This window comes from Corythoichthys intestinalis, chromosome 18 (genome assembly GCF_030265065.1).
Source record: "Corythoichthys intestinalis isolate RoL2023-P3 chromosome 18, ASM3026506v1, whole genome shotgun sequence".
NCBI classification, from domain to species: domain Eukaryota; kingdom Metazoa; phylum Chordata; class Actinopteri; order Syngnathiformes; family Syngnathidae; genus Corythoichthys; species Corythoichthys intestinalis.
In genome coordinates this window covers 2546828-2569811 of record NC_080412.1, presented here as the reverse complement: position 1 = coordinate 2569811, position 22984 = coordinate 2546828, and positions in this window count along the sequence as shown.

Below are 22984 nucleotides of genomic sequence, written 5' to 3'. Positions count from 1 at the left end.
TTCGTTACATCGAGATTGGATTACTGTAACTCCCTACTTGCAGCTTGTCCTAAAAGCTCTCTAAAAGGTCTTCAGCTAGTCCAAAACGCAGCAGCAAGACTTTTAACAGGAACCAATAGAAGAGAGCACATCACCCCTGTGCTCCAGGCACTTCACTGGCTTCCAGTCGAGTTTAGAATTAAATTTAAAATCCTCCTTCTTACATTTAAGACCATTAATGGGTTGGGGCCATCTTATCTCACCGATGCTCTGGTTCCATACCGCCCCAACAGAACACTCCGATCTCAGAATGCAGGTCTACTGGTAGTTCCCAGGGTTCATAAAAGTACTGTCGGAGCTAGAGCCTTTAGCCACCAAGCCCCTGTTTTATGGAATCAGCTTCCAGCTAGTATTAAAGAAGCCGAGACAGTTTGCACATTTAAGATTAGATTAAAAACGTTCCTATTCGACAAAGCTTATAGTTAGGCTAGTTGAAGTCGGAATAGACTCATAGTTTAAGTTGCACTAGAAGCTATAATGCTGGGGGGCAGTACAGCCGCTGAGTTCTATCTCCTTTTCTTACTCTACCTACCACTTGTCTTACTTTATTTCTATTTTCCAATGTTAATATCTAGTTGTCTAGTCTCTTCATCACTAGTCACCCGGTGTCCCCTTTCCCCCCTCCCCTCTGGGGAGGGGCTATTTTTCAGCTGCAGCCTCCTGACTGTCCGGACCCCTGGCTGGATAGACGTCCTCGCTGCTACCTCCGTCTCATCTGACTAGAGGGACCTCTTCTTGCTCCTTTACTCCACTGGATTTTTACGGACTATAATTTCGCTTGCTAATTTCCATTAGCCGTTCTGGGGTTCCTGTCTATCCGTCCTGGGAGTGGATCTCTCCTGACTGTGGTACTCCCCAAGGTTTCTCATTTTTCTCCCAATTGACTCTGGAGTTTTTGGAGTTTTTCCTTGCCGGCATGGAGGGTCTTAAGGATAAGGGATACCCAGGACTTGAACTGTATCTATTCATCTTTGTTGCTTCATTTCTAATTGTGTATCATATTGCCTCTGTAAAGTCCTTTGAGACCTCTGTTGTGATTGAGGGCTATACAAATAAAATTGAATTGAATTGAATTGAATTAAATGGCTTTTTTGACCTAAGTTTGAGGATTGCGCTCAAATCAAATGTCCTAGAACCAAATTTCCACATGTAACTACTAGATTGTGATACAATACACTAATGGGTGAAGTTTGGTTTACTTCTGCGCAGCGGTTTGGGAGTTAACATCAAAATTACATTTCTCGGCCATATCGCATAGATCTCACTGTGAAAAGGCTTAAATGGCTTTTTTGACCTAAGTTTAATAATTGCGCTCAAACCAAATGTCCTAGAACGAAATTTTAAAATGTAACTACTAGAATGTGATACAATACACTATTGGGTGAAGTTTGGTTGACTTCCGCGCAGCGGTTTGGGAGTTAACATCAAAATTACATTTCTCGGCCATATCGCATAGATCTCACTGTGAAAAGGCTTAAATGGCTTTTTTGACCTAAGTTTGAGGATTGCGCTCAAATCAAATGTCCTAGAACCAAATTTCCACATGTAACTACTAGATTGTGATACAATACACTAATGGGTGAAGTTTGGTTGACTTCTGCGCAGCGGTTTGGGAGTTAACATCAAAATTACATTTCTCGGCCATATCGCATAGATCTCACTGTGAAAAGGCTTAAATGACTTTTTTAATTAAGTTTGATGATTGCGCTCAAACAAAATTTCCTAGAACAAAATTTTCAAATGTAACTACTAGATTGTGATACAATACACTATTGGGTGAAGTTTGGTTGACTTCTGCGCAGCGGTTTGGGAGTTAACATCAAAATTACATTTCTCGGCCATATCGCATAGATCTCACTGTGAAAAGGCTTAAATGACTTTTTTAATTAAGTTTGATGATTGCGTTCAAACAAAATGTCCTAGAACAAAATTTTCAAATGTAACTACTAGAATGTGATACAATACACTATTGGGTGAAGTTTAGTTGACTTCTGCGCAGCGGTTTGGGAGTTAACATCAAAATTACATTTCTCGGCCATATCGCATAGATCTCACTGTGAAAAGGCTTAAATGGCTTTTTTGACCTAAGTTTGAGGATTGCGCTCAAATCAAATGTCCTAGAACCAAATTTCCACATGTAACTACTAGATTGTGATACAATACACTAATGGGTGAAGTTTGGTTTACTTCTGCGCAGCGGTTTGGGAGTTAACATCAAAATTACATTTCTCGGCCATATCGCATAGATCTCACTGTGAAAAGGCTTAATGGCTTTTTTGACCTAAGTTTAATAATTGCGCTCAAACCAAATGTCCTAGAACGAAATTTTCAAATGTAACTACTAGAATGTGATACAATACACTATTGGTTGAAGTTTGGTTGACTTCTGCGCAGCGGTTTGGGAGTTAACATCAAAATTACATTTCTCGGCCATATCGCATAGATCTCACTGTGAAAAGGCTTAAATGGCTTTTTTGACCTAAGTTTGAGGATTGCGCTCAAATCAAATGTCCTAGAACCAAATTTTCACATGTAACTACTAGATTGTGATACAATACACTAATGGGTGAAGTTTGGTTGACTTCTGCGCAGCGGTTTGGGAGTTAACATCAAAATTACATTTCTCGGCCATATCGCATAGATCTCACTGTGAAAAGGCTTAAATGACTTTTTTAATTAAGTTTGATGATTGCGCTCAAACAAAATTTCCTAGAACAAAATTTTCAAATGTAACTACTAGATTGTGATACAATACACTATTGGGTGAAGTTTGGTTGACTTCTGCGCAGCGGTTTGGGAGTTAACATCAAAATTACATTTCTCGGCCATATCGCATAGATCTCACTGTGAAAAGGCTTAAATGGCTTTTTTGACCTAAGTTTAATGATTGCGCTCAAACCAAATGTCCTAGAACGAAGTTTTCAAATGTAACTACTAGAATGTGATACAATACACTATTGGGTGAAGTTTGGTTGACTTCTGCGCAGCGGTTTGGGAGTTAACATCAAAATTACATTTCTCGGCCATATCGCATAGATCTCACTGTGAAAAGGCTTAAATGGCTTTTTTGACCTAAGTTTAATAATTGCGCTCAAACCAAATGTCCTAGAACGAAATTTTCAAATGTAACTACTAGAATGTGATACAATACACTTTTGGGTGAAGTTTGGTTGACTTCTGCGCAGCGGTTTGGGAGTTAACATCAAAATTACATTTCTCGGCCATATCGCATAGATCTCACTGTGAAAAGGCTTAAATGACTTTTTTAATTAAGTTTGATGATTGCGCTCAAACAAAATTTCCTAGAACAAAATTTTCAAATGTAACTACTAGATTGTGATACAATACACTATTGGGTGAAGTTTGGTTGACTTCTGCGCAGCGGTTTGGGAGTTAACATCAAAATTACATTTCTCGGCCATATCGCATAGATCTCACTGTGAAAAGGCTTAAATGGCTTTTTTGACCTAAGTTTGAGGATTACGCTCAAATCAAATGTCCTAGAACCAAATTTTCACATGTAACTACTAGATTGTGATACAATACACTAATGGGTGAAGTTTGGTTGACTTCTGCGCAGCGGTTTGGGAGTTAACATCAAAATATACATTTCTCGGCCATATCGCATAGATCTCGCTGTGAAAAGGCTTAAATGACTTTTTTAATTAAGTTTGATGATTGCGCTCAAACAAAATTTCCTAGAACAAAATTTTCAAATGTAACTACTAGATTGTGATACAATACACTATTGGGTGAAGTTTGGTTGACTTCTGCGCAGCGGTTTGGGAGTTAACATCAAAATTACATTTCTCGGCCATATCGCATAGATCTCACTGTGAAAAGGCTTAAATGGCTTTTTTGACCTAAGTTTAATGATTGCGCTCAAACCAAATGTCCTAGAACGAAATTTTCAAATGTAACTACCAGAATGTGATACAATACACTATTGGGTGAAGTTTGGTTGACTTCTGCGCAGCGGTTTGGGAGTTAACATCAAAATTACATTTCTCGGCCATATCGCATAGATCTCACTGTGAAAAGGCTTAAATGGCTTTTTTGACCTAAGTTTAACAATTGCGCTCAAACCAAATGTCCTAGAACGAAATTTTCAAATGTAACTACTAGAATGTGATACAATACACTATTGGGTGAAGTTTGGTTGACTTCTGCGCAGCGGTTTGGGAGTTAACATCAAAATTACATTTCTCGGCCATATCGCATAGATCTCACTGTGAAAAGGCTTAAATGGCTTTTTTGACCTAAGTTTAATAATTGCGCTCAAACCAAATGTCCTAGAACGAAATTTTCAAATGTAACTACTAGAATGTGATACAATACACTATTGGGTGAAGTTTGGTTGACTTCTGCGCAGCGGTTTGGGAGTTAACATCAAAATTACATTTCTCGGCCATATCGCATAGATCTCACTGTGAAAAGGCTTAAATGACTTTTTTAATTAAGTTTGATGATTGCGCTCAAACAAAATTTCCTAGAACAAAATTTTCAAATGTAACTACTAGATTGTGATAAAATACACTATTGGGTGAAGTTTGGTTGACTTCTGCGCAGCGGTTTGGGAGTTAACATCAAAATTACATTTCTCGGCCATATCGCATAGGTCTCACTGTGAAAAGGCTTTAATGGCTTTTTTGACCTAAGTTTAATAATTACGCTCAAACCAAATGTCCTAGAACGAAATTTTAAAATGTAACTACTAGAATGTGATACAATACACTATTGGGTGAAGTTTGGTTGACTTCTGCGCAGCGGTTTGGGAGTTAACATCAAAATTACATTTCTCGGCCATATCGCATAGATCTCACTGTGAAAAGGCTTAAATGGCTTTTTTGACCGAAGTTTGAGGATTGCGCTCAAATCAAATGTCCTAGAACCAAATTTTCACATGTAACTACTAGATTGTGATACAATACACTAATGGGTGAAGTTTGGTTGACTTCTGCGCAGCGGTTTGGGAGTTAACATCAAAATTACATTTCTCGGCCATATCGCATAGATCTCACTGTGAAAAGGCTTAAATGACTTTTTTAATTAAGTTTGATGATTGCGCTCAAACAAAATTTCCTAGAACAAAATTTTCAAATGTAACTACTAGATTGTGATACAATACACTATTGGGTGAAGTTTGGTTGACTTCTGCGCAGCGGTTTGGGAGTTAACATCAAAATTACATTTCTCGGCCATATCGCATAGATCTCACTGTGAAAAGGCTTAAATGGCTTTTTTGACCTAAGTTTAATGATTGCGCTCAAACCAAATGTCCTAGAACGAAATTTTCAAATGTAACTACTAGAATGTGATACAATACACTATTGGGTGAAGTTTGGTTTACTTCTGCGCAGCGGTTTGGGAGTTAACATCAAAATTACATTTCTCGGCCATATCGCATAGATCTCACTGTGAAAAGGCTTAAATGGCTTTTTTGACCTAAGTTTAACAATTGCGCTCAAACCAAATGTCCTAGAACGAAATTTTCAAATGTAACTACTAGAATGTGATACAATACACTATTGGGTGAAGTTTGGTTGACTTCTGCGCAGCGGTTTGGGAGTTAACATCAAAATTACATTTCTCGGCCATATCGCATAGATCTCACTGTGAAAAGGCTTAAATGGCTTTTTTGACCTAAGTTTAATAATTGCGCTCAAACCAAATGTCCTAGAACGAAATTTTCAAATGTAACTACTAGAATGTGATACAATACACTATTGGGTGAAGTTTGGTTGACTTCTGCGCAGCGGTTTGGGAGTTAACATCAAAATTACATTTCTCGGCCATATCGCATAGATCTCACTGTGAAAAGGCTTAAATGGCTTTTTTGACCTAAGTTTGAGGATTGCGCTCAAATCAAATGTCCTAGAACCAAATTTTCACATGTAACTACTAGATTGTGATACAATACACTAATGGGTGAAGTTTGGTTGACTTCTGCGCAGCGGTTTGGGAGTTAACATCAAAATTACATTTCTCGGCCATATCGCATAGATCTCACTGTGAAAAGGCTTAAATGACTTTTTTAATTAAGTTTGATGATTGCGCTCAAACAAAATTTCCTAGAACAAAATTTTCAAATGTAACTACTAGATTGTGATAAAATACACTATTGGGTGAAGTTTGGTTGACTTCTGCGCAGCGGTTTGGGAGTTAACATCAAAATTACATTTCTCGGCCATATCGCATAGATCTCACTGTGAAAAGGCTTAAATGGCTTTTTTGACCTAAGTTTGAGGATTGCGCTCAAATCAAATGTCCTAGAACCAAATTTCCACATGTAACTACTAGATTGTGATACAATACACTAATGGGTGAAGTTTGGTTTACTTCTGCGCAGCGCTTTGGGAGTTAACATCAAAATTACATTTCTCGGCCATATCGCATAGATCTCACTGTGAAAAGGCTTTAATGGCTTTTTTGACCTAAGTTTAATAATTACGCTCAAACCAAATGTCCTAGAACGAAATTTTAAAATGTAACTACTAGAATGTGATACAATACACTATTGGGTGAAGTTTGGTTGACTTCTGCGCAGCGGTTTGGGAGTTAACATCAAAATTACATTTCTCGGCCATATCGCATAGATCTCACTGTGAAAAGGCTTAAATGGCTTTTTTGACCTAAGTTTGAGGATTGCGCTCAAATCAAATGTCCTAGAACCAAATTTTCACATGTAACTACTAGATTGTGATACAATACACTAATGGGTGAAGTTTGGTTGACTTCTGCGCAGCGGTTTGGGAGTTAACATCAAAATTACATTTCTCGGCCATATCGCATAGATCTCACTGTGAAAAGGCTTAAATGACTTTTTTAATTAAGTTTGATGATTGCGCTCAAACAAAATTTCCTAGAACAAAATTTTCAAATGTAACTACTAGATTGTGATACAATACACTATTGGGTGAAGTTTGGTTGACTTCTGCGCAGCGGTTTGGGAGTTAACATCAAAATTACATTTCTCGGCCATATCGCATAGATCTCACTGTGAAAAGGCTTAAATGGCTTTTTTGACCTAAGTTTAATGATTGCGCTCAAACCAAATGTCCTAGAACGAAATTTTCAAATGTAACTACTAGAATGTGATACAATACACTATTGGGTGAAGTTTGGTTGACTTCTGCGCAGCGGTTTGGGAGTTAACATCAAAATTACATTTCTCGGCCATATCGCATAGATCTCACTGTGAAAAGGCTTAAATGGCTTTTTTGACCTAAGTTTAATAATTGCGCTCAAACCAAATGTCCTAGAACGAAATTTTCAAATGTAACTACTAGAATGTGATACAATACACTATTGGGTGAAGTTTGGTTGACTTCTGCGCAGCGGTTTGGGAGTTAACATCAAAATTACATTTCTCGGCCATATCGCATAGATCTCACTGTGAAAAGGCTTAAATGGCTTTTTTGACCTAAGTTTAATAATTGCGCTCAAACCAAATGTCCTAGAACGAAATTTTCAAATGTAACTACTAGAATGTGATACAATACACTATTGGGTGAAGTTTGGTTGACTTCTGCGCAGCGGTTTGGGAGTTAACATCAAAATTACATTTCTCGGCCATATCGCATAGATCTCACTGTGAAAAGGCTTAAATGGCTTTTTTGACCTAAGTTTGAGGATTGCGCTCAAATCAAATGTCCTAGAACCAAATTTTCACATGTAACTACTAGATTGTGATACAATACACTAATGGGTGAAGTTTGGTTGACTTCTGCGCAGCGGTTTGGGAGTTAACATCAAAATTACATTTCTCGGCCATATCGCATAGATCTCACTGTGAAAAGGCTTAAATGACTTTTTTAATTAAGATTGATGATTGCGCTCAAACAAAATTTCCTAGAACAAAATTTTCAAATGTAACTACTAGATTGTGATACAATACACTATTGGGTGAAGTTTGGTTGACTTCTGCGCAGCGGTTTGGGAGTTAACATCAAAATTACATTTCTCGGCCATATCGCATAGATCTCACTGTGAAAAGGCTTAAATGACTTTTTTTAATTAAGTTTGAAGATTGCGCTCAAATCAAATGTCCTAGAACCAAATTTCCACATGTAACTACTAGATTGTGATACAATACACTAATGGGTGAAGTTTGGTTTACTTCTGCGCAGCGGTTTGGGAGTTAACATCAAAATTACATTTCTCGGCCATATCGCATAGATCTCACTGTGAAAAGGCTTTAATGGCTTTTTTGACCTAAGTTTAATAATTGCGCTCAAACCAAATGTCCTAGAACGAAATTTTAAAATGTAACTACTAGAATGTGATACAATACACTATTGGGTGAAGTTTGGTTGACTTCTGCGCAGCGGTTTGGGAGTTAACATCAAAATTACATTTCTCGGCCATATCGCATAGATCTCACTGTGAAAAGGCTTAAATGACTTTTTTAATTAAGTTTGATGATTGCGTTCAAACAAAATGTCCTAGAACAAAATTTTCAAATGTAACTACTAGATTGTGATACAATACACTATTGGGTGAAGTTTGGTTGACTTCTGCGCAGCGGTTTGGGAGTTAACATCAAAATTACATTTCTCGGCCATATCGCATAGATCTCACTGTGAAAAGGCTTAAATGGCTTTTTTGACCTAAGTTTAACAATTGCGCTCAAACCAAATGTCCTAGAACGAAATTTTCAAATGTAACTACTAGAATGTGATACAATACACTATTGGGTGAAGTTTGGTTGACTTCTGCGCAGCGGTTTGGGAGTTAACATCAAAATTACATTTCTCGGCCATATCGCATAGATCTCACTGTGAAAAGGCTTAAATGGCTTTTTTGACCTAAGTTTAATAATTGCGCTCAAACCAAATGTCCTAGAACGAAATTTTCAAATGTAACTACTAGAATGTGATACAATACACTATTGGGTGAAGTTTGGTTGACTTCTGCGCAGCGGTTTGGGAGTTAACATCAAAATTACATTTCTCGGCCATATCGCATAGATCTCACTGTGAAAAGGCTTAAATGGCTTTTTTGACCTAAGTTTGAGGATTGCGCTCAAATCAAATGTCCTAGAACCAAATTTTCACATGTAACTACTAGATTGTGATACAATACACTAATGGGTGAAGTTTGGTTGACTTCTGCGCAGCGGTTTGGGAGTTAACATCAAAATTACATTTCTCGGCCATATCGCATAGATCTCACTGTGAAAAGGCTTAAATGACTTTTTTAATTAAGTTTGATGATTGCGCTCAAACAAAATTTCCTAGAACAAAATTTTCAAATGTAACTACTAGATTGTGATAAAATACACTATTGGGTGAAGTTTGGTTGACTTCTGCGCAGCGGTTTGGGAGTTAACATCAAAATTACATTTCTCGGCCATATCGCATAGATCTCACTGTGAAAAGGCTTAAATGGCTTTTTTGACCTAAGTTTGAGGATTGCGCTCAAATCAAATGTCCTAGAACCAAATTTCCACATGTAACTTCTAGATTGTGATACAATACACTAATGGGTGAAGTTTGGTTTACTTCTGCGCAGCGCTTTGGGAGTTAACATCAAAATTACATTTCTCGGCCATATCGCATAGATCTCACTGTGAAAAGGCTTTAATGGCTTTTTTGACCTAAGTTTAATAATTACGCTCAAACCAAATGTCCTAGAACGAAATTTTAAAATGTAACTACTAGAATGTGATACAATACACTATTGGGTGAAGTTTGGTTGACTTCTGCGCAGCGGTTTGGGAGTTAACATCAAAATTACATTTCTCGGCCATATCGCATAGATCTCACTGTGAAAAGGCTTAAATGGCTTTTTTGACCTAAGTTTGAGGATTGCGCTCAAATCAAATGTCCTAGAACCAAATTTTCACATGTAACTACTAGATTGTGATACAATACACTAATGGGTGAAGTTTGGTTGACTTCTGCGCAGCGGTTTGGGAGTTAACATCAAAATTACATTTCTCGGCCATATCGCATAGATCTCACTGTGAAAAGGCTTAAATGACTTTTTTAATTAAGTTTGATGATTGCGCTCAAACAAAATTTCCTAGAACAAAATTTTCAAATGTAACTACTAGATTGTGATACAATACACTATTGGGTGAAGTTTGGTTGACTTCTGCGCAGCGGTTTGGGAGTTAACATCAAAATTACATTTCTCGGCCATATCGCATAGATCTCACTGTGAAAAGGCTTAAATGACTTTTTAAATTAAGTTTGATGATTGCGTTCAAACAAAATGTCCTAGAACAAAACTTTCAAATGTAACTACTAGATTGTGATACAATACACTATTGGGTGAAGTTTGGTTGACTTCTGCGCAGCGGTTTGGGAGTTAACATCAAAATTACATTTATCGGCCATATCGCATAGATCTCACTGTGAAAAGGCTTAAATGGCTTTTTTGACCTAAGTTTGAGGATTGCGCTCAAATCAAATGTCCTAGAACCAAATTTCCACATGTAACTACTAGATTGTGATACAATACACTAATGGGTGAAGTTTGGTTTACTTCTGCGCAGCGGTTTGGGAGTTAACATCAAAATTACATTTCTCGGCCATATCGCATAGATCTCACTGTGAAAAGGCTTAAATGGCTTTTTTGACCTAAGTTTAATAATTGCGCTCAAACCAAATGTCCTAGAACGAAATTTTAAAATGTAACTACTAGAATGTGATACAATACACTATTGGGTGAAGTTTGGTTGACTTCCGCGCAGCGGTTTGGGAGTTAACATCAAAATTACATTTCTCGGCCATATCGCATAGATCTCACTGTGAAAAGGCTTAAATGGCTTTTTTGACCTAAGTTTGAGGATTGCGCTCAAATCAAATGTCCTAGAACAAAATTTTCAAATGTAACTACTAGATTGTGATACAATACACTATTGGGTGAAGTTTGGTTGACTTCTGCGCAGCGGTTTGGGAGTTAACATCAAAATTACATTTCTCGGCCATATCGCATAGATCTCACTGTGAAAAGGCTTAAATGACTTTTTAAATTAAGTTTGATGATTGCGTTCAAACAAAATGTCCTAGAACAAAATTTTCAAATGTAACTACTAGATTGTGATACAATACACTATTGGGTGAAGTTTGGTTGACTTCTGCGCAGCGGTTTGGGAGTTAACATCAAAATTACATTTATCGGCCATATCGCATAGATCTCACTGTGAAAAGGCTTAAATGGCTTTTTTGACCTAAGTTTGAGGATTGCGCTCAAATCAAATGTCCTAGAACCAAATTTCCACATGTAACTACTAGATTGTGATACAATACACTAATGGGTGAAGTTTGGTTTACTTCTGCGCAGCGGTTTGGGAGTTAACATCAAAATTACATTTCTCGGCCATATCGCATAGATCTCACTGTGAAAAGGCTTAAATGGCTTTTTTGACCTAAGTTTAATAATTGCGCTCAAACCAAATGTCCTAGAACGAAATTTTAAAATGTAACTACTAGAATGTGATACAATACACTATTGGGTGAAGTTTGGTTGACTTCCGCGCAGCGGTTTGGGAGTTAACATCAAAATTACATTTCTCGGCCATATCGCATAGATCTCACTGTGAAAAGGCTTAAATGGCTTTTTTGACCTAAGTTTGAGGATTGCGCTCAAATCAAATGTCCTAGAACCAAATTTCCACATGTAACTACTAGATTGTGATACAATACACTAATGGGTGAAGTTTGGTTGACTTCTGCGCAGCGGTTTGGGAGTTAACATCAAAATTACATTTCTCGGCCATATCGCATAGATCTCACTGTGAAAAGGCTTAATTGACTTTTTTAATTAAGTTTGATGATTGCGCTCAAACAAAATTTCCTAGAACAAAATTTTCAAATGTAACTACTAGATTGTGATACAATACACTATTGGGTGAAGTTTGGTTGACTTCTGCGCAGCGGTTTGGGAGTTAACATCAAAATTACATTTCTCGGCCATATCGCATAGATCTCACTGTGAAAAGGCTTAAATGGCTTTTTTGACCTAAGTTTGAGGATTGCGCTCAAATCAAATGTCCTAGAACCAAATTTTCACATGTAACTACTAGATTGTGATACAATACACTAATGGGTGAAGTTTGGTTGACTTCTGCGCAGCGGTTTGGGAGTTAACATCAAAATTACATTTCTCGGCCATATCGCATAGATCTCACTGTGAAAAGGCTTAAATGACTTTTTTAATTAAGTTTGATGATTGCGCTCAAACAAAATTTCCTAGAACAAAATTTTCAAATGTAACTACTAGATTGTGATACAATACACTATTGGGTGAAGTTTGGTTGACTTCTGCGCAGCGGTTTGGGAGTTAACATCAAAATTACATTTCTCGGCCATATCGCATAGATCTCACTGTGAAAAGGCTTAAATGGCTTTTTTGACCTAAGTTTAATGATTGCGCTCAAACCAAATGTCCTAGAACGAAATTTTCAAATGTAACTACTAGAATGTGATACAATACACTATTGGGTGAAGTTTGGTTGACTTCTGCGCAGCGGTTTGGGAGTTAACATCAAAATTACATTTCTCGGCCATATCGCATAGATCTCACTGTGAAAAGGCTTAAATGGCTTTTTTGACCTAAGTTTAATAATTGCGCTCAAACCAAATGTCCTAGAACGAAATTTTCAAATGTAACTACTAGAATGTGATACAATACACTTTTGGGTGAAGTTTGGTTGACTTCTGCGCAGCGGTTTGGGAGTTAACATCAAAATTACATTTCTCGGCCATATCGCATAGATCTCACTGTGAAAAGGCTTAAATGACTTTTTTAATTAAGTTTGATGATTGCGCTCAAACAAAATTTCCTAGAACAAAATTTTCAAATGTAACTACTAGATTGTGATACAATACACTATTGGGTGAAGTTTGGTTGACTTCTGCGCAGCGGTTTGGGAGTTAACATCAAAATTACATTTCTCGGCCATATCGCATAGATCTCACTGTGAAAAGGCTTAAATGGCTTTTTTGACCTAAGTTTGAGGATTGCGCTCAAATCAAATGTCCTAGAACCAAATTTTCAAATGTAACTACTAGATTGTGATACAATACACTAATGGGTGAAGTTTGGTTGACTTCTGCGCAGCGGTTTGGGAGTTAACATCAAAATTACATTTCTCGGCCATATCGCATAGATCTCACTGTGAAAAGGCTTAAATGACTTTTTTAATTAAGTTTGATGACTGCGCTCAAACAAAATTTCCTAGAACAAAATTTTCAAATGTAACTACTAGATTGTGATACAATACACTATTGGGTGAAGTTTGGTTGACTTCTGCGCAGCGGTTTGGGAGTTAACATCAAAATTACATTTCTCGGCCATATCGCATAGATCTCACTGTGAAAAGGCTTAAATGGCTTTTTTGACCTAAGTTTAATGATTGCGCTCAAACCAAATGTCCTAGAACGAAATTTTCAAATGTAACTACTAGAATGTGATACAATACACTAATGGGTGAAGTTTGGTTTACTTCTGCGCAGCGGTTTGGGAGTTAACATCAAAATTACATTTCTCGGCCATATCGCATAGATCTCACTGTGAAAAGGCTTAATGGCTTTTTTGACCTAAGTTTAATAATTGCGCTCAAACCAAATGTCCTAGAATGAAAATTTCAAATGTAACTACTACAATGTGATACAATACACTATTGGTTGAAGTTTGGTTGACTTCTGCGCAGCGGTTTGGGAGTTAACATCAAAATTACATTTCTCGGCCATATCGCATAGATCTCACTGTGAAAAGGCTTAAATGGCTTTTTTGACCTAAGTTTGAGGATTGCGCTCAAATCAAATGTCCTAGAACCAAATTTTCACATGTAACTACTAGATTGTGATACAATACACTAATGGGTGAAGTTTGGTTGACTTCTGCGCAGCGGTTTGGGAGTTAACATCAAAATTACATTTCTCGGCCATATCGCATAGATCTCGCTGTGAAAAGGCTTAAATGACTTTTTTAATTAAGTTTGATGATTGCGCTCAAACAAAATTTCCTAGAACAAAATTTTCAAATGTAACTACTAGATTGTGATACAATACACTATTGGGTGAAGTTTGGTTGACTTCTGCGCAGCGGTTTGGGAGTTAACATCAAAATTACATTTCTCGGCCATATCGCATAGATCTCACTGTGAAAAGGCTTAAATGGCTTTTTTGACCTAAGTTTAATGATTGCGCTCAAACCAAATGTCCTAGAACAAAATTTTCAAATGTAACTACTAGAATGTGATACAATACACTATTGGGTGAAGTTTGGTTGACTTCTGCGCAGCGGTTTGGGAGTTAACATCAAAATTACATTTCTCGGCCATATCGCATAGATCTCACTGTGAAAAGGCTTAAATGGCTTTTTTGACCTAAGTTTAACAATTGCGCTCAAACCAAATGTCCTAGAACGAAATTTTCAAATGTAACTACTAGAATGTGATACAATACACTATTGGGTGAAGTTTGGTTGACTTCTGCGCAGCGGTTTGGGAGTTAACATCAAAATTACATTTCTCGGCCATATCGCATAGATCTCACTGTGAAAAGGCTTAAATGGCTTTTTTGACCTAAGTTTAACAATTGCGCTCAAACCAAATGTCCTAGAACGAAATTTTCAAATGTAACTACTAGAATGTGATACAATACACTATTGGGTGAAGTTTGGTTGACTTCTGCGCAGCGGTTTGGGAGTTAACATCAAAATTACATTTCTCGGCCATATCGCATAGATCTCACTGTGAAAAGGCTTAAATGGCTTTTTTGACCTAAGTTTAATAATTGCGCTCAAACCAAATGTCCTAGAACGAAATTTTCAAATGTAACTACTAGAATGTGATACAATACACTATTGGGTGAAGTTTGGTTGACTTCTGCGCAGCGGTTTGGGAGTTAACATCAAAATTACATTTCTCGGCCATATCGCATAGATCTCACTGTGAAAAGGCTTAAATGACTTTTTTAATTAAGTTTGATGATTGCGCTCAAACAAAATTTCCTAGAACAAAATTTTCAAATGTAACTACTAGATTGTGATAAAATACACTATTGGGTGAAGTTTGGTTGACTTCTGCGCAGCGGTTTGGGAGTTAACATCAAAATTACATTTCTCGGCCATATCGCATAGATCTCACTGTGAAAAGGCTTTAATGGCTTTTTTGACCTAAGTTTAATAATTACGCTCAAACCAAATGTCCTAGAACGAAATTTTAAAATGTAACTACTAGAATGTGATACAATACACTATTGGGTGAAGTTTGGTTGACTTCTGCGCAGCGGTTTGGGAGTTAACATCAAAATTACATTTCTCGGCCATATCGCATAGATCTCACTGTGAAAAGGCTTAAATGGCTTTTTTGACCTAAGTTTGAGGATTGCGCTCAAATCAAATGTCCTAGAACCAAATTTTCACATGTAACTACTAGATTGTGATACAATACACTAATGGGTGAAGTTTGGTTGACTTCTGCGCAGCGGTTTGGGAGTTAACATCAAAATTACATTTCTCGGCCATATCGCATAGATCTCACTGTGAAAAGGCTTAAATGACTTTTTTAATTAAGTTTGATGATTGCGCTCAAACAAAATTTCCTAGAACAAAATTTTCAAATGTAACTACTAGATTGTGATACAATACACTATTGGGTGAAGTTTGGTTGACTTCTGCGCAGCGGTTTGGGAGTTAACATCAAAATTACATTTCTCGGCCATATCGCATAGATCTCACTGTGAAAAGGCTTAAATGGCTTTTTTGACCTAAGTTTAATGATTGCGCTCAAACCAAATGTCCTAGAACGAAATTTTCAAATGTAACTACTAGAATGTGATACAATACACTATTGGGTGAAGTTTGGTTTACTTCTGCACAGCGGTTTGGGAGTTAACATCAAAATTACATTTCTCGGCCATATCGCATAGATCTCACTGTGAAAAGGCTTAAATGGCTTTTTTGACCTAAGTTTAACAATTGCGCTCAAACCAAATGTCCTAGAACGAAATTTTCAAATGTAACTACTAGAATGTGATACAATACACTATTGGGTGAAGTTTGGTTGACTTCTGCGCAGCGGTTTGGGAGTTAACATCAAAATTACATTTCTCGGCCATATCGCATAGATCTCACTGTGAAAAGGCTTAAATGGCTTTTTTGACCTAAGTTTAATAATTGCGCTCAAACCAAATGTCCTAGAACGAAATTTTCAAATGTAACTACTAGAATGTGATACAATACACTATTGGGTGAAGTTTGGTTGACTTCTGCGCAGCGGTTTGGGAGTTAACATCAAAATTACATTTCTCGGCCATATCGCATAGATCTCACTGTGAAAAGGCTTAAATGGCTTTTTTGACCTAAGTTTGAGGATTGCGCTCAAATCAAATGTCCTAGAACCAAATTTTCACATGTAACTACTAGATTGTGATACAATACACTAATGGGTGAAGTTTGGTTGACTTCTGCGCAGCGGTTTGGGAGTTAACATCAAAATTACATTTCTCGGCCATATCGCATAGATCTCACTGTGAAAAGGCTTAAATGACTTTTTTAATTAAGTTTGATGATTGCGCTCAAACAAAATTTCCTAGAACAAAATTTTCAAATGTAACTACTAGATTGTGATAAAATACACTATTGGGTGAAGTTTGGTTGACTTCTGCGCAGCGGTTTGGGAGTTAACATCAAAATTACATTTCTCGGCCATATCGCATAGATCTCACTGTGAAAAGGCTTAAATGGCTTTTTTGACCTAAGTTTGAGGATTGCGCTCAAATCAAATGTCCTAGAACCAAATTTCCACATGTAACTACTAGATTGTGATACAATACACTAATGGGTGAAGTTTGGTTTACTTCTGCGCAGCGGTTTGGGAGTTAACATCAAAATTACATTTCTCGGCCATATCGCATAGATCTCACTGTGAAAAGGCTTTAATGGCTTTTTTGACCTAAGTTTAATAATTACGCTCAAACCAAATGTCCTAGAACGAAATTTTAAAATGTAACTACTAGAATGTGATACAATACACTATTGGGTGAAGTTTGGTTGACTTCTGCGCAGCGGTTTGGGAGTTAACATCAAAATTACATTTCTCGGCCATATCGCATAGATCTCACTGTGAAAAGGCTTAAATGGCTTTTTTGACCTAAGTTTGAGGATTGCGCTCAAATCAAATGTCCTAGAACCAAATTTTCACATGTAACTACTAGATTGTGATACAATACACTAATGGGTGAAGTTTGGTTGACTTCTGCGCAGCGGTTTGGGAGTTAACATCAAAATTACATTTCTCGGCCATATCGCATAGATCTCACTGTGAAAAGGCTTAAATGACTTTTTTAATTAAGTTTGATGATTGCGCTCAAACAAAATTTCCTAGAACAAAATTTTCAAATGTAACTACTAGATTGTGATACAATACACTATTGGGTGAAGTTTGGTTGACTTCTGCGCAGCGGTTTGGGAGTTAACATCAAAATTACATTTCTCGGCCATATCGCATAGATCTCACTGTGAAAAGGCTTAAATGGCTTTTTTGACCTAAGTTTAATGATTGCGCTCAAACCAAATGTCCTAGAACGAAATTTTCAAATGTAACTACTAGAATGTGATACAATACACTATTGGGTGAAGTTTGGTTGACTTCTGCGCAGCGGTTTGGGAGTTAACATCAAAATTACATTTCTCGGCCATATCGCATAGATCTCACTGTGAAAAGGCTTAAATGGCTTTTTTGACCTAAGTTTAATAATTGCGCTCAAACCAAATGTCCTAGAACGAAATTTTCAAATGTAACTACTAGAATGTGATACAATACACTATTGGGTGAAGTTTGGTTGACTTCTGCGCAGCGGTTTGGGAGTTAACATCAAAATTACATTTCTCGGCCATATCGCATAGATCTCACTGTGAAAAGGCTTAAATGGCTTTTTTGACCTAAGTTTAATAATTGCGCTCAAACCAAATGTCCTAGAACGAAATTTTCAAATGTAACTACTAGAATGTGATACAATACACTATTGGGTGAAGTTTGGTTGACTTCTGCGCAGCGGTTTGGGAGTTAACATCAAAATTACATTTCTCGGCCATATCGCATAGATCTCACTGTGAAAAGGCTTAAATGGCTTTTTTGACCTAAGTTTGAGGATTGCGCTCAAATCAAATGTCCTAGAACCAAATTTTCACATGTAACTACTAGATTGTGATACAATACACTAATGGGTGAAGTTTGGTTGACTTCTGCGCAGCGGTTTGGGAGTTAACATCAAAATTACATTTCTCGGCCATATCGCATAGATCTCACTGTGAAAAGGCTTAAATGACTTTTTTAATTAAGATTGATGATTGCGCTCAAACAAAATTTCCTAGAACAAAATTTTCAAATGTAACTACTAGATTGTGATACAATGCACTATTGGGTGAAGTTTGGTTGACTTCTGCGCAGCGGTTTGGGAGTTAACATCAAAATTACATTTCTCGGCCATATCGCATAGATCTCACTGTGAAAAGGCTTAAATGACTTTTTTTAATTAAGTTTGAAGATTGCGCTCAAATCAAATGTCCTAGAACCAAATTTCCACATGTAACTACTAGATTGTGATACAATACACTAATGGGTGAAGTTTGGTTTACTTCTGCGCAGCGGTTTGGGAGTTAACATCAAAATTACATTTCTCGGCCATATCGCATAGATCTCACTGTGAAAAGGCTTTAATGGCTTTTTTGACCTAAGTTTAATAATTGCGCTCAAACCAAATGTCCTAGAACGAAATTTTAAAATGTAACTACTAGAATGTGATACAATACACTATTGGGTGAAGTTTGGTTGACTTCTGCGCAGCGGTTTGGGAGTTAACATCAAAATTACATTTCTCGGCCATATCGCATAGATCTCACTGTGAAAAGGCTTAAATGACTTTTTTAATTAAGTTTGATGATTGCGTTCAAACAAAATGTCCTAGAACAAAATTTTCAAATGTAACTACTAGATTGTGATACAATACACTATTGGGTGAAGTTTGGTTGACTTCTGCGCAGCGGTTTGGGAGTTAACATCAAAATTACATTTCTCGGCCATATCGCATAGATCTCACTGTGAAAAGGCTTAAATGACTTTTTAAATTAAGTTTGATGATTGCGTTCAAACAAAATGTCCTAGAACAAAATTTTCAAATGTAACTACTAGATTGTGATACAATACACTATTGGGTGAAGTTTGGTTGACTTCTGCGCAGCGGTTTGGGAGTTAACATCAAAATTACATTTATCGGCCATATCGCATAGATCTCACTGTGAAAAGGCTTAAATGGCTTTTTTGACCTAAGTTTGAGGATTGCGCTCAAATCAAATGTCCTAGAACCAAATTTCCACATGTAACTACTAGATTGTGATACAATACACTAATGGGTGAAGTTTGGTTTACTTCTGCGCAGCGGTTTGGGAGTTAACATCAAAATTACATTTCTCGGCCATATCGCATAGATCTCACTGTGAAAAGGCTTAAATGGCTTTTTTGACCTAAGTTTAATAATTGCGCTCAAACCAAATGTCCTAGAACGAAATTTTAAAATGTAACTACTAGAATGTGATACAATACACTATTGGGTGAAGTTTGGTTGACTTCCGCGCAGCGGTTTGGGAGTTAACATCAAAATTACATTTCTCGGCCATATCGCATAGATCTCACTGTGAAAAGGCTTAAATGGCTTTTTTGACCTAAGTTTGAGGATTGCGCTCAAATCAAATGTCCTAGAACAAAATTTTCAAATGTAACTACTAGATTGTGATACAATACACTATTGGGTGAAGTTTGGTTGACTTCTGCGCAGCGGTTTGGGAGTTAACATCAAAATTACATTTCTCGGCCATATCGCATAGATCTCACTGTGAAAAGGCTTAAATGACTTTTTAAATTAAGTTTGATGATTGCGTTCAAACAAAATGTCCTAGAACAAAATTTTCAAATGTAACTACTAGATTGTGATACAATACACTATTGGGTGAAGTTTGGTTGACTTCTGCGCAGCGGTTTGGGAGTTAACATCAAAATTACATTTATCGGCCATATCGCATAGATCTCACTGTGAAAAGGCTTAAATGGCTTTTTTGACCTAAGTTTGAGGATTGCGCTCAAATCAAATGTCCTAGAACCAAATTTCCACATGTAACTACTAGATTGTGATACAATACACTAATGGGTGAAGTTTGGTTTACTTCTGCGCAGCGGTTTGGGAGTTAACATCAAAATTACATTTCTCGGCCATATCGCATAGATCTCACTGTGAAAAGGCTTAAATGGCTTTTTTGACCTAAGTTTAATAATTGCGCTCAAACCAAATGTCCTAGAACGAAATTTTAAAATGTAACTACTAGAATGTGATACAATACACTATTGGGTGAAGTTTGGTTGACTTCCGCGCAGCGGTTTGGGAGTTAACATCAAAATTACATTTCTCGGCCATATCGCATAGATCTCACTGTGAAAAGGCTTAAATGGCTTTTTTGACCTAAGTTTGAGGATTGCGCTCAAATCAAATGTCCTAGAACCAAATTTCCACATGTAACTACTAGATTGTGATACAATACACTAATGGGTGAAGTTTGGTTGACTTCTGCGCAGCGGTTTGGGAGTTAACATCAAAATTACATTTCTCGGCCATATCGCATAGATCTCACTGTGAAAAGGCTTAATTGACTTTTTTAATTAAGTTTGATGATTGCGCTCAAACAAAATTTCCTAGAACAAAATTTTCAAATGTAACTACTAGATTGTGATACAATACACTATTGGGTGAAGTTTGGTTGACTTCTGCGCAGCGGTTTGGGAGTTAACATCAAAATTACATTTCTCGGCCATATCGCATAGATCTCACTGTGAAAAGGCTTAAATGACTTTTTTAATTAAGTTTGATGATTGCGTTCAAACAAAATGTCCTAGAACAAAATTTTCAAATGTAACTACTAGAATGTGATACAATACACTATTGGGTGAAGTTTAGTTGACTTCTGCGCAGCGGTTTGGGAGTTAACATCAAAATTACATTTCTCGGCCATATCGCATAGATCTCACTGTGAAAAGGCTTAAATGGCTTTTTTGACCTAAGTTTGAGGATTGCGCTCAAATCAAATGTCCTAGAACCAAATTTCCACATGTAACTACTAGATTGTGATACAATACACTAATGGGTGAAGTTTGGTTTACTTCTGCGCAGCGGTTTGGGAGTTAACATCAAAATTACATTTCTCGGCCATATCGCATAGATCTCACTGTGAAAAGGCTTAATGGCTTTTTTGACCTAAGTTTAATAATTGCGCTCAAACCAAATGTCCTAGAACGAAATTTTCAAATGTAACTACTAGAATGTGATACAATACACTATTGGTTGAAGTTTGGTTGACTTCTGCGCAGCGGTTTGGGAGTTAACATCAAAATTACATTTCTCGGCCATATCGCATAGATCTCACTGTGAAAAGGCTTAAATGGCTTTTTTGACCTAAGTTTGAGGATTGCGCTCAAATCAAATGTCCTAGAACCAAATTTTCACATGTAACTACTAGATTGTGATACAATACACTAATGGGTGAAGTTTGGTTGACTTCTGCGCAGCGGTTTGGGAGTTAACATCAAAATTACATTTCTCGGCCATATCGCATAGATCTCACTGTGAAAAGGCTTAAATGACTTTTTTAATTAAGTTTGATGATTGCGCTCAAACAAAATTTCCTAGAACAAAATTTTCAAATGTAACTACTAGATTGTGATACAATACACTATTGGGTGAAGTTTGGTTGACTTCTGCGCAGCGGTTTGGGAGTTAACATCAAAATTACATTTCTCGGCCATATCGCATAGATCTCACTGTGAAAAGGCTTAAATGGCTTTTTTGACCTAAGTTTAATGATTGCGCTCAAACCAAATGTCCTAGAACGAAATTTTCAAATGTAACTACTAGAATGTGATACAATACACTATTGGGTGAAGTTTGGTTGACTTCTGCGCAGCGGTTTGGGAGTTAACATCAAAATTACATTTCTCGGCCATATCGCATAGATCTCACTGTGAAAAGGCTTAAATGGCTTTTTTGACCTAAGTTTAATAATTGCGCTCAAACCAAATGTCCTAGAACGAAATTTTCAAATGTAACTACTAGAATGTGATACAATACACTTTTGGGTGAAGTTTGGTTGACTTCTGCGCAGCGGTTTGGGAGTTAACATCAAAATTACATTTCTCGGCCATATCGCATAGATCTCACTGTGAAAAGGCTTAAATGACTTTTTTAATTAAGTTTGATGATTGCGCTCAAACAAAATTTCCTAGAACAAAATTTTCAAATGTAACTACTAGATTGTGATACAATACACTATTGGGTGAAGTTTGGTTGACTTCTGCGCAGCGGTTTGGGAGTTAACATCAAAATTACATTTCTCGGCCATATCGCATAGATCTCACTGTGAAAAGGCTTAAATGGCTTTTTTGACCTAAGTTTGAGGATTGCGCTCAAATCAAATGTCCTAGAACCAAATTTTCAAATGTAACTACTAGATTGTGATACAATACACTAATGGGTGAAGTTTGGTTGACTTCTGCGCAGCGGTTTGGGAGTTAACATCAAAATTACATTTCTCGGCCATATCGCATAGATCTCACTGTGAAAAGGCTTAAATGACTTTTTTAATTAAGTTTGATGATTGCGCTCAAACAAAATTTCCTAGAACAAAATTTTCAAATGTAACTACTAGATTGTGATACAATACACTATTGGGTGAAGTTTGGTTGACTTCTGCGCAGCGGTTTGGGAGTTAACATCAAAATTACATTTCTCGGCCATATCGCATAGATCTCACTGTGAAAAGGCTTAAATGGCTTTTTTGACCTAAGTTTAATGATTGCGCTCAAACCAAATGTCCTAGAACGAAATTTTCAAAAGTAACTACTAGAATGTGATACAATACACTAATGGGTGAAGTTTGGTTTACT